At 28.1% G+C, this 12,164-nt stretch overlaps 1 pseudogene; it reads right to left on the bottom strand.

Moving 5' to 3' along the window:
• Positions 11,112-11,976, bottom strand: LOC109353804 (annotated as a pseudogene).

The raw sequence follows: 12,164 nt of genomic DNA, 5'->3' as shown, positions 1-12,164 counted from the left end.
ATTGATGACAACCTGATCCTGCATCTGTACCATTTAGTTGCGAGCTTCCAAGGCACCTCTGCATGACCTTTAAAAGGATTAAGGTTTAAAGCTTAAATCTTTATAAAATTTCATAAATTTTGGAGTAAAGTTTGAATTTTGAGTTATTTAAATATGAAAGTTTAATTCTTCAACAGCTTGTATTTTTTTGGAATCATGTTTCAATCTTAAGATATTTAAACCTAGTTAGAATCCATGAGGGCAAGCCAGTGATTCTAATCCAAGTTTGAGAGTGAGTTTGTTTTTGGTGATTGGGATTGAAATCTGGAGTCCATAAAAATAGCCTTAAGATCCCTGGTTTGAGGTTCCATGTACCAATGGAGCATATTTTCCTCATATCTTCCATTGTTGAGAAGGAAAACTCATAGAAACCCTTGCCAAGGGAGAGCATGTTCCAGTTGGCTATCATATTCCACATGGTGCTGAATTTAGATTTCAGATCCAGGAATTTCAAAGGGGTGTCTCCTTTAGACAAGATGATTCTTCCATGAAGATGTAACTTGCATCTTTGAAGCCCAGCAAGGTATTCTGCTTCGGGTATTTTTATGGCCACAACATCTCCTTTGATGCAAGGTTGAGGGAGTTGAGAGGAAGAGATGTCACAAGTTTCCCCCAAAGCTTGTGCAAAAGTTTTTCGAAGTGGAGGAGGATCTTGGTCAACTTCTTTGATGTTTGCCTTCACATGAGTGGCTCCCTCTAAGAACTGCCACGGGATGTACTCTGTTGTCATGAAGAATCCAAGGATGTTGGAGATCCAAGATTGTTGGAGTTCCAAGAATATTGGAAGTGAAGCAGAGCCCTAGCAGAGCATCATCCTCATAAATAGAGGACTTCTTAGTATTGGAGATGAGTCTGACTCAAAAAGAAAGCTCACGAAATATATATGTATAGAATCCTCTCATTTTTTAATTTTTTTGACATATTTATTATTTGGTCTTACCACAAGTATTGTATTATGGAGGAAATTAGTTTAGAAGTGAGAAAATTCACAATATAATGACACTAGCTCTTGCAAAGACCTTTTTCATTTGCAACCTGAGTCTTTCTTAAAGGAAATTAACCGAGATGTACAACATTTTATTGTTGGTGTTGGCGATGTGAAAGGAGTTTTGCATTGGAGCTATCTATTATCCTAAAAAGTGTGTTATTATATGCCTCATTTAGTCTAATTAATTGAAAATATATATTTAACTTACAAATTTAATAATTAAATATTTTTTTAATCAATCATAATAAGTGACATATGAAATACTCAGGCGGTAGTGATATCAAAAGGTGACAACAATGTGAAAAATCCAATCAAAGTTTTAAAAATTAAAACCATTTTATTATCCAAAAAAAATAGATTGGAATAAATGTTTAAAAAATGAATTTTAAAAAGCCATTAAATTTATTACTTAATTAGTAAGAACTCAAATTAAATATATTATTAATAAATATTATCAACCTACCGATGTTTCAATTTTTATTTAATATAATATATTTATCTAGTGCCTACTCATTTAAAAATGCTTATAAATTCTAAAAACTAATTTAATGAATTTAATATAAAATTTATTTTCAATTGGACATATATAAGAATATTTACTCATTAGAAAATGTTAAATTATGTTGGAAAATTCAGAACCAATTTCATTTGATATAGATTATATTTTTAGTTTCACTTTATAAACTATGAGATTATAAATTGTAAGATTATAATCTTTCTATGTTTGTGTACCTTAGTTGAAAACTGAATATAAATTAATTTGTTTTGTTTGGGTAAGGTAGAAATTTTTTTTATGTAATAAATTACATAAAATGGTATGATATTATTTGTTTTTGTTATGATTATTTTGGTTGCTTTTTACACTATTTTTTAAGTATATTTTTTTAATATTTACCATCGTATATATTTTAACTATAAATTTTCAATATTGCATAACAAAGGCTAAAAATGTATTAAAATAAAATACAGTACAAAAATCAATAAATAAATAATAAGCTATTTATACAATTATACAAAATAAATAACACAAAAATATCAAGTTTTATATAAAAAATTTAATAAGTTAGGTGATGATGTGAATAGTTATGGAGTTTGGTGAAAGAGTAAAAAAGACGAGTGAAATAAAAGTTATGATGAGGTAAAATAGGAAGTAGAAAATTTGAAAGAAAAAAGCTAACATTAAATATACCAACCCATGATTTTGAAACTTATGTTTTTGGCTTATTTTATAAAAAAATTAAGTTTATAATTTCATTTGGTAGCTAAACGTACATAGTTGTTAATTTTCAGCTTAATTTTAAAAAAATTAAGCATAATCTACAAAAATTAGTCATACCAAACATGAGCATAGTCTTCATTTCGCTATTGTACTAAGAGATAATAACATAAGAGCGAAAAAAAATTTTGTCAGATACAAAAATAAAAAGTATATTGTTTTTGTTTTAATAATTAAATTTTAATCAATATGTCAAGAGTATAAAAATTAAGCACAAAAAAGAGAGTATAATAAATTCATGCAATTAAAGAGAGTGTCTATTTAGTACAACTCGACATGTGGTAATACATTATTCGATTTGAATTTGACTCTCAAACTCAAAACTCGTATTTGATTACTATATTATACAATTTGAGCACAAAAGAGAGATTTATACATTTTAACTGCAAAAAATAAAGTGATATCTCCAAATTATTTGGAGTAGGTCGAAATTATATTATACCTCTTCCTACATCACGCAACCAATATCAAACAAAAATGGGCAATTTAATGTATTTAATATTACTTTATGATATTGCCATGGTTGTCTGAAGATGAAACCATAATTGGCAGTCAATTATATGAGTCTCTTACCAAATAGTGTGAGTGAACGGTAAATGTATATAATCTTACTCTATGAATATAAAAATTGTATCTATGATTTAAATACATGACTTCTTGATCGGTACACAACAACCTAATCATACGTCAAAATTCATATTCTTGAAAAAGTTTTTTTAATGCTTGTCTATCCAATGTATTTCAAAAGTCAATTAATTTCTTTATATGCCATTAAAAAATGACCTAGTTTTTATTTCATTCTTTCAATAATATTTTATTTTTGAAAAAAAATAATTCTCATTATTAATTCATTAAGTCTTTAATGTATATAAGGAATTCATTAATTTCTCTCCTTGTTTGAATTGAGCCCAAAATTTGACCAGATTAAAATATAGAATTGACAATAAGCAAAATTTAAACCATGCTTATAAAAATTGTACCAGCTAGTTCAATCGAAAAATTGGTGAAACGATCCCCACATTATTACAATATAATAATTATACATATTAAATTTGGTCAAAATCAACTAGATTTATTTAGACTTTACCAATTATATTGGCCGACTTTCATTTAAAGTTAAAAATTTTAATAAAAGTGACGTAATGTTTACAAAAATATTATTATGAAAGATAAAATACATGAACACTATTTTTGTTTATATTTCTGAAACATTTTGTTTTAACAAATGGTGTAAATAAAAATATTTAAATCTTATTTATTAGTTTTTTAACATTAATACTAATATAATATATTTGTATATCTAGTTTCATCGGTATGTACATGCTTTTATCAATGAACCATCAGTTGAACTACTATATTTTTTTGGTTTCCGACAGGTATCCTTGCACTAGAGGCAATCCTGTCCGAGCCGGGAACATCCACAGCTGCGTGGGGCTAACTCTCCCAGCGGTCATTTTTTCCATCCACAAGACTCGAACCCGAGACTTTGTTTAATGGGAATCAAGCATGTACCACTTGAACCAACACCCGTTGGTGAACTACTATATTAGTAATACCCTAACTAGTTTGATGATTGATATTATCAACTTTTAAGAAGGGCAAGTTAGTCATTTCGAAATAAAAATGATCCACCAGCCTATAAATATATACCTTCATGACCTTACATTTCCACACTTACACATATTTAGATGAATAGAAAAGGAATACAAATGGAAATGCTATGAACAATGGAGAGAGAAATTAGAAGAAGAATGAAAATGTTTAGAAGTAAGAAAGCTTGGTAAGTTTATTTTTTTGAATGTGGTTCTTATCATCATATCTTAGTTAAATCTCCTTCAAAATTATTCCTATACTTATTTCACTCTTTCAATTGATGTTCATCTTGGTAGAAGAAGATGAAGTTTGGACTCACAATTTGAGGTATGTGGAGAATTCTTCCAATCATTTTATTACCATGTGGTGTTTGCTTATGATAAGATTTTCCCAAGCTTGATTAAATTTGTCTTTGAAATTGTTTTGATCTTCAAGTTTTAATGATTGAAATTGTTTGAAATTCACTTGAATGTATAAAGGACATATTTTGAAAAACAAATTGAATCTCAGTGAGTATTTAAGCATACAATTTGAATCTTAATAAGTTTCTGTGGTTGTTTTTAAATAAACTTTTAATCTTGATACATCTTTTCAATGTACCAAAAAACATTTGAGATAAAATTTTGAATCTTAACACGTTTGAGAGTTTTTTTTTGGCCAAAGTGCCTAAGCACCGAAAGATATTATTAATGAAACGAACCAAGGAGCCAAAGAGAATCTTTACATGTTTTTGAGCCTATAGTTGCGTAGACCTAACCAATTTCTAGAAAATTTAAAATGAATGAAAGTAGGAATATCATTCGACCAAGTGAATATCTTAGATGTTACACCAAACTTGGCTAGCCTATTCGCACAAACATTTCCTTCTCTATAGATGTGAGAGACTTGAAAATTCATTGATGACAACCTGATCCTGCATCTGTACCATTTAGTTGCGAGCTTCCAAGGCACCTCTGCATGACCTTTAAAAGGATTAAGGTTTAAAGCTTAAATCTTTATAAAATTTCATAAATTTTGGAGTAAAGTTTGAATTTTGAGTTATTTAAATATGAAAGTTTAATTCTTCAACAGCTTGTATTTTTTTGGAATCATGTTTCAATCTTAAGATATTTAAACCTAGTTAGAATCCATGAGAGTTTGGATAGTTATTTTAAAATAAAGGTTGAATCATGATGTCTTTAAATTTTCGATTTTGAATATTTAAGTGTCTAGGTTAGTTTCTCACATCTTTAGAGAAGGCAATTCATGTGCAAATTTGTTAGCTAATGATAGGATTCAATCTAGGACTTTTACTTGGTGGGATTCAATTCCTACACTAATCTTTCTTCATTGTAATAGAAATTGGCTGGGGCTACGTAACTATGGATTCCCCAACTTGTAATGGTTCTCTTTATCTTTTATTAATCAATTTCTTTGGAGTGTTTTAGCATCCTAGCTTTTAAAAAAAAGTGTTTAGGTTAGTTGATGAATATTTACATTTTCTGGTTGATGATGATTTCGTGAAGAATTTATGAATTGATCCTCGGAGTATTGACAAGGTATAAAAGTTTTATCTTTGAGAAAATCTATTTAAAGATACCAAATTTTTTATGATATAGATAATGTAAGTAGTTAATTACTTTTACTAGAATTTGCAAGAAAAACATAACATATAGCCAGTATTACATATGAAAAGTACATAATATTTTGAGTATGTCAAGCTCATTTATTGTTCTTATGATGATAAAAAGATAAGTTAAAAATATGAACTTTTGAATAGCCATGTTTTTTGCCATTTCTTAACTAGCAATTTGATTTAAACATGCTTCATAAATGAAAGTTTTTTAAGCTAGACATAGACTTAAATAAGTTTTTTGTCCCTAAAAACTTATGGGTTTTTTTTGTTCGAGTCCATATCACACACACAGGTTAAGTTACACTAGTTACACTTAATCTCAATCATTCATTATCTAAAATCTAACGGACCAAATGAGTAAATACAATAAATGACGAGAGAAAAAAAGAAAAATCTTAAATAACTTATTGCAGTCGCTCATTTGATCCATTAGATATGATAAAATGAATGAGTGGGATTAAGTGTAATTAGTATAAACAAAACTTAGGTGTAAACAAATCCCTCATCATATATATATATATATAAAGAAGGTAACTCAAGTGAGAACAATTCTCATATAATAATTATGAGAATAATAAATCCGAGTCTTACAAGCACATATTGATGATTAAGATTAAAAGTCACTTATTTATCACATAAACACTTCTTTTTAATTTTGATTGTTCAAATAATTCTCATAATAACAAATATTATGACATGAGTCACTTCCTATATATAAAACGAACTTAATACCAAAAAAATCCATAAATTTTTATGTATGTTCTATTTGTTTGTTTGTCACAAGATGAATGTTATATATACATTTTTTTTAAAGACTAGCAAAATAAGTAGTAGAGATGGGTCATGAAAGGGTTGATGTTCATTTACCTTTATAACTTTCACTTCAAAACATTATATGTTATATCACAACACTTAAAGGTGCAATGGAAAAGAATATTCACCCCAATATGATTTTGTGGACAATTTTCCCTTTTCTTTTCAGATTAATCAACAAATACTTGATGATATAATGATTTTATTTGGTGAAACCTATAAAATCAAGAGTTTCCAATCAAATTAATATATGTTTGTTGAATAGAATATTGGTGATAAAGTGTTTAAGACGTCTTCTTAATGATTATCATTATCCAATAACAATTACTTGTATTAACTTTGGTGGAGGAAGATCTCGGGATGACATCTTCTGTCCTAGAAAGTGTGTCATTCCATGAGCTATCACTTTTGATTGGTCAGTAAAATACTTAATTATTAAAATTTTAACTTAAATATATTTTTTCAATCAATCACAAGTGGATAGTAAATGGAATGACATACTTTTTAGGACAGAAGTTGTGTTCTTGAAGATTACATGTCTCATTTGATGTCCCTAACTCTATCCCACAATAATTTAAAAATGTCATTCCAATAAAAAAATATTCATTTTATGTGTCATTTCATTCCTCGTTAAAACAAAATAAATATTATGTGACACTATATTATTTGGCGGAACAAAGTTGGGTACACTAACTTGGGATAGATAATCCTCATCAATCTCTTCTAATACGTAATCATTATTGGATGGTCATTAACAGGAGAATATTATAGACCTTTAGTGGCCTATTTTTCATCAATACTTCTAAATTCAACAAATCAATAATAAATTAAATATTAATTATGTATAAATCTATATAGTGAAAATGCATTGATTAGTATTGAGTATGATTTTGTAGATAAGTTTCCTCCTTCTTTTCGTACTGATCAACAAATAATTCACAATGTTATGGTTTTATTTGGGGAAATTGAAAAATGAAAGATTTCATTTAAAATAAAATATGTTTGTTGATTTATTTATTAATGATAAAGTTGGACATGTCAAAAGAGTGTTTAAGGATGTATTCTTGAATATATAATGGTTATTCAAGGGTCATTAAAAAGACAACCTTAAATACCTTCTTTGACTCCATGATCTTCATCAATACTTCTAAATTCAACAAATAATTTCTTGATGGAGTACATTTTTTCAATTTCTCCGAATAAAATCAGTGCATTGTGGATCTTTTGTTCATCAATATATGAAAGTGGGGTGTACCTATGCTCAAAATTTAACAAGATAAATATTCCTTTAATTTCCATTTATGTTGGCACAAAATGTTATTTCTACCTGGAGATATATAATATAATGTTATTGACTCATTCTTACATGTTAAATTAATCACCATTATTACTGAATATGGTATCGATATAATATATTTTTTAATGACTTTCCTACTAGTTGTATTCCAAATTTCAATTATTTTATTTTTATGCCCTTTAAAAAATTCCATAATTGTTATATTAGTCATTAAATAATTGTTTTCTAAAAAATGATTCTCATTATTAATTCATCAAGTCTTTAATTTGTATAAAATATTCATTTAATTTGTTTCTTTGTTTGAATAGAACCCAAATTTTGACCAATTTAGGATGTGGACACATTTTCACATTGTTACACGTATCATGAAGAATCAGAAAGGGGACAAATGAAAAACCTTTAGAGAAAAAATAGAGGAAGAGAGACAATTTATAGAAGGATTAAAGATTGGTAAATATTCTTGCATGTGGTTGTTATCTTCTTATCTTACCTAAATGACATTCAAAATACTTCTTTTCTTTTTATAAAGAAAAATTTGTATTAAAACTAGCGCAAAGGGTTGTCCATCCAATCCATCCAATACAAAAGAGATCAAGACGTCAATTTTGTAGAACAAAGTGATATACAAAGTTTGAAATTTATACACCAACTTGTCAAAGATAAAGAATTTTGAGATATAAGAGAAGTGAACCAAATCCAAAATCTAGTTTGAATTAGATCAAAAAAGTTCACATAACTCGGCGCCTTCTCCAAGAAAATCAATTCATTTCTCATAATCGACACAGACTAAACCACGACAAACCAAATCATTCTCCACAATTTTACACATCTACCACTTCGGAGGGATTCATGATGCTTGAAGGGCTCCAAAATTGAAGAGGTAATTACAAGAGGGATTTGTAACCAAGAATAAAAACATTTCCAAACACTTGAAACATGATATGAATAAGTGATCAATAGATTCAACATCATTATTATATAACTTGCAAACCATGTCATTCACTCTCACAATAATATTCCTTTTAAATAATTCATCCTTTGTTGGAAGCCTTTTTCTTATGAGTTTCCAAACAAAACAAGAAATATTTGAAGAAATATAGTTAATTCAGCATTTTTTAACTCTTTACCTATAAGCGATTGTTGATGATTCAATTGAGCCAAATGATTCAAAATACTTCTTATACTTATTTTATTCTTTCCATTCATTTACATTTTGGATGTAAAATATGAAGTTCCTTGATGAGGATTAAGTTGCAAATTGATCAGGGTAGGGGGAGAATTCTTCCAATCATCTAAGAGCTTATCTAGCTAGGTTGTATGATAGGTCATGTCATTTTTAGTCGAATAATGATTACATGTCCTATAAAAGTCGCTACTATATTTATTGTAGTTTATAGGTAAAAAAACTTTATTTATGCCTATTTTTATAATGCACTTATCTTTAAACTTTAGATTTAAGTCTAGAAAAGTACTTACGAATAAGAGAATATATTATTATTCTATATGCTTGTACTATGTAATATTGTCAGAATAAAGACTACCTAGTTTTGAGTAGAAAAATGTTTGTTAATTAAGTATGTATTTTAATTTTTAGGAGTAGAAGCGATATAGCACAAGCATCCACTCTTAATATGATTATTTTTTTATATACTTAATTTTATTTTGAAGATTAAAAATTGTCTATTTAGAAAATATTTTATTTGTTATATTTGGAAATTAATCCCTAGAACACTTATATTGTTTTATTTTACTTATAAAAGAAATCATTTTTTTTTGTTTAATTGAATAGAAGTAACACATGACAATCAGTTAAAAATGATATCAAAAATGGAATCACTACCATTCATCTTTATTTTTCATTTAAGAAATTAATTCTTTTAGTCTAATAAAAGAAATGTTTAATCTAAAAATATTGGGTATTTATAAATTAAAATATCATTTAAAGAATTGCTCGTGAAAGAAAAGTGTATAGATAAATTTATTGAGGTTGTGTTACCACATAACCTAACAAATGTTAAATATAATTAAAATTAAGTTGAAAACCTCAAAATAAAATTTCCATATAATTTTGATATTTTTCTTTAGAAAATTAATTGACTTAGTTAGTATGATCATTTCAATTGGACGAGTCACCAATTTTATATTTATGTTATTTGAGTTGAATCGAATCATCTTCACTTTATTGTAAGGTCGATCAGATGAGCTTTTAAATTTATCGGTTATTTTCTACAAAGCTGAACCAACCATTCCTAACCAAATTTTATAGTTTGTTGGAACTTTCACCATTAATAATGTTTTTTGTATGTAATATATAGGTTTCCTCATTAATCATACATTTTGCATGTAATATACTTATAAATGGGTGGTCACCACTTTATGATTCTATGTCTATATCATCCACAATTTTGGCTAGGAAATTACATTCTTAATTTGAGACTATTAACTATAACTTTAATAAGAGAAAAATATATATGAATTGATAGTGTAAAAGTTCTGTACACTGTTATTCTGTTACACTGTTATTCTGTACAATGTTATTCTGTTATCTACGATTTATATTTAATTATTATTAACTTTTCAGAAAAAATAATACAAATGAATAGTGGATAATGTAGTGACTGTATATAAATTTCTACACTAACGATTTATAAATATTACAATATTTCAATAAAGTAAAGATTTTGAAGAATATATTAATATGTGAATAATGATTTTCAATAAAAAAAATTAATAGTAAAGAAGTAAATATTTGAGACTATGTTTATGAGAAGTATTTATGGGAGGCATGCACAAGTAAGTTCTGCAAGTTCCTACCATTTACTTTGTTTTCCTTACTTATTAGTTTAAGGCAAGTTTAAATGTTGTTAGGCTCCACTTATTTATACACTTCATATTTGGTGACCCACATAGTTCTCAACTACGTGGGACTTAGAACATTCTAAAAAAACTCAACCTTCAAAACTAGTTAGCAATGCTGAATGATGAAGTAGGGTGAATTATAATATATCATCTAGGAAGAATAACATAAAGTTTGCAATTGATATGGATTAAAGTTTCAGTTATGAGCATCATATATGACTAAAGAAAGGTTCTAATGAATGGGCTAAGGAAGAAGGCATAGGATCAAGTTTTCCATGCATTCTTATATTAGAATTGAATGAGACAATTTGAGAAGTTGAGTGGAGCATATTGGAGGGATGATGATGTTGTTAACTTATCTATAATATATTGTTATAGTATAGACTTCCACGTTGACTAATATTATGTAAAACGAGTTATCTAATCAAATCATTAACTCATTAGTCTGATAAGTGATCCATCAACCTAGTATTTTGATTGAGTCGATTGCCAATCCAAATTTGATAACATATCTAAGTATGTTGTACACTTTTATCACTATGATTTAGGCTCTTCCATGTGTTATATTGCATGTTGCAACTGTATGATTTCTAGTCAATAGTTCTTGATACAAGGTATAAAATGAATTTGAAGTTTACTTCTTCAAAATGTTGGCTAAATACATTTTTAACATAAGTTTGATTGCACTGAGATATGTCACAACAAAGCCTACTCATTACAAAACTCAAGTTGAAAGAATGGCTAAATACATTTTTTACACCACACACAAAGCATAAGCCAATGTTCTTTTGACAACAATGGCTCCAAGTGGGAATCTCTGTCCATTGAAAGTGGAGATCTTCCCTTACCAGACTCCAAGTCGGATATTGGAAGGTTCTCTCCTGTTTGTTTCAGTAACTGCCCATAGAAACTCGGTTTATCGTCTGATAAAGCGAGCGTTGTTTGTGGACTGTTTGTTTCAGTACCATTCTTCACCTACGAACTCCAGCATACCAGATTTAGATAGTGTAAGCAGAACATCTGGGTTTAGATTGGATATTGCAATCTGAAAAGAAAGAAAAAAACCCATTTGAGTTGGTTTACTTAGTCGAAAATCAAAATGATACAAGAACTCAAACAGTCAACTGAAATTCCAAATTTTCACTCTACCTGAATGTCGCGTAATTTGTACTCCTGATACAAGTCCTTCAAAGCCTGAACAGCACTAGAGTCTATGTATGTCACAGGCTCACAGCTACAAGCATCATAACCATTTACTTAGAGTAGAGATTATCATGATCCCTTTCATTGTTTAGTGTATGAGCAAATATAGTGGACACTTAAAAAACATCAGTACAATGTTGTTCATGTAATTCGGAAATCTGAGGGAACTAAAAAGTAACAATAAAAATAGCATACAACTTCGCGCACACGGAGTCAGAAGAAACCAAAATTTAGAATGAATTTATACTATTCAACTCAAACTATTTTGGGCAGTAACTATGTCAAGTACGCATTGCAGATGCTAAGAATTACATCAACTAATATGAGAATCATTTAATGGAAAATTGCATCCAAATCTATGCATGTAATAGAAAAGTTCAAAAAGGATAAGTTAAGTGTTAAGACCCCCAAATTAAAAAAATTAGTCATACACAATTCAAACTTCATAATGATACAGCATATAAGCAATTATTTCACAGCT

This window comes from Lupinus angustifolius, chromosome LG08 (assembly GCF_001865875.1).
Source record: "Lupinus angustifolius cultivar Tanjil chromosome LG08, LupAngTanjil_v1.0, whole genome shotgun sequence".
NCBI classification, from domain to species: Eukaryota; Viridiplantae; Streptophyta; class Magnoliopsida; order Fabales; family Fabaceae; genus Lupinus; species Lupinus angustifolius.
This window is presented reverse-complemented; position numbering and strand designations above follow the sequence as displayed.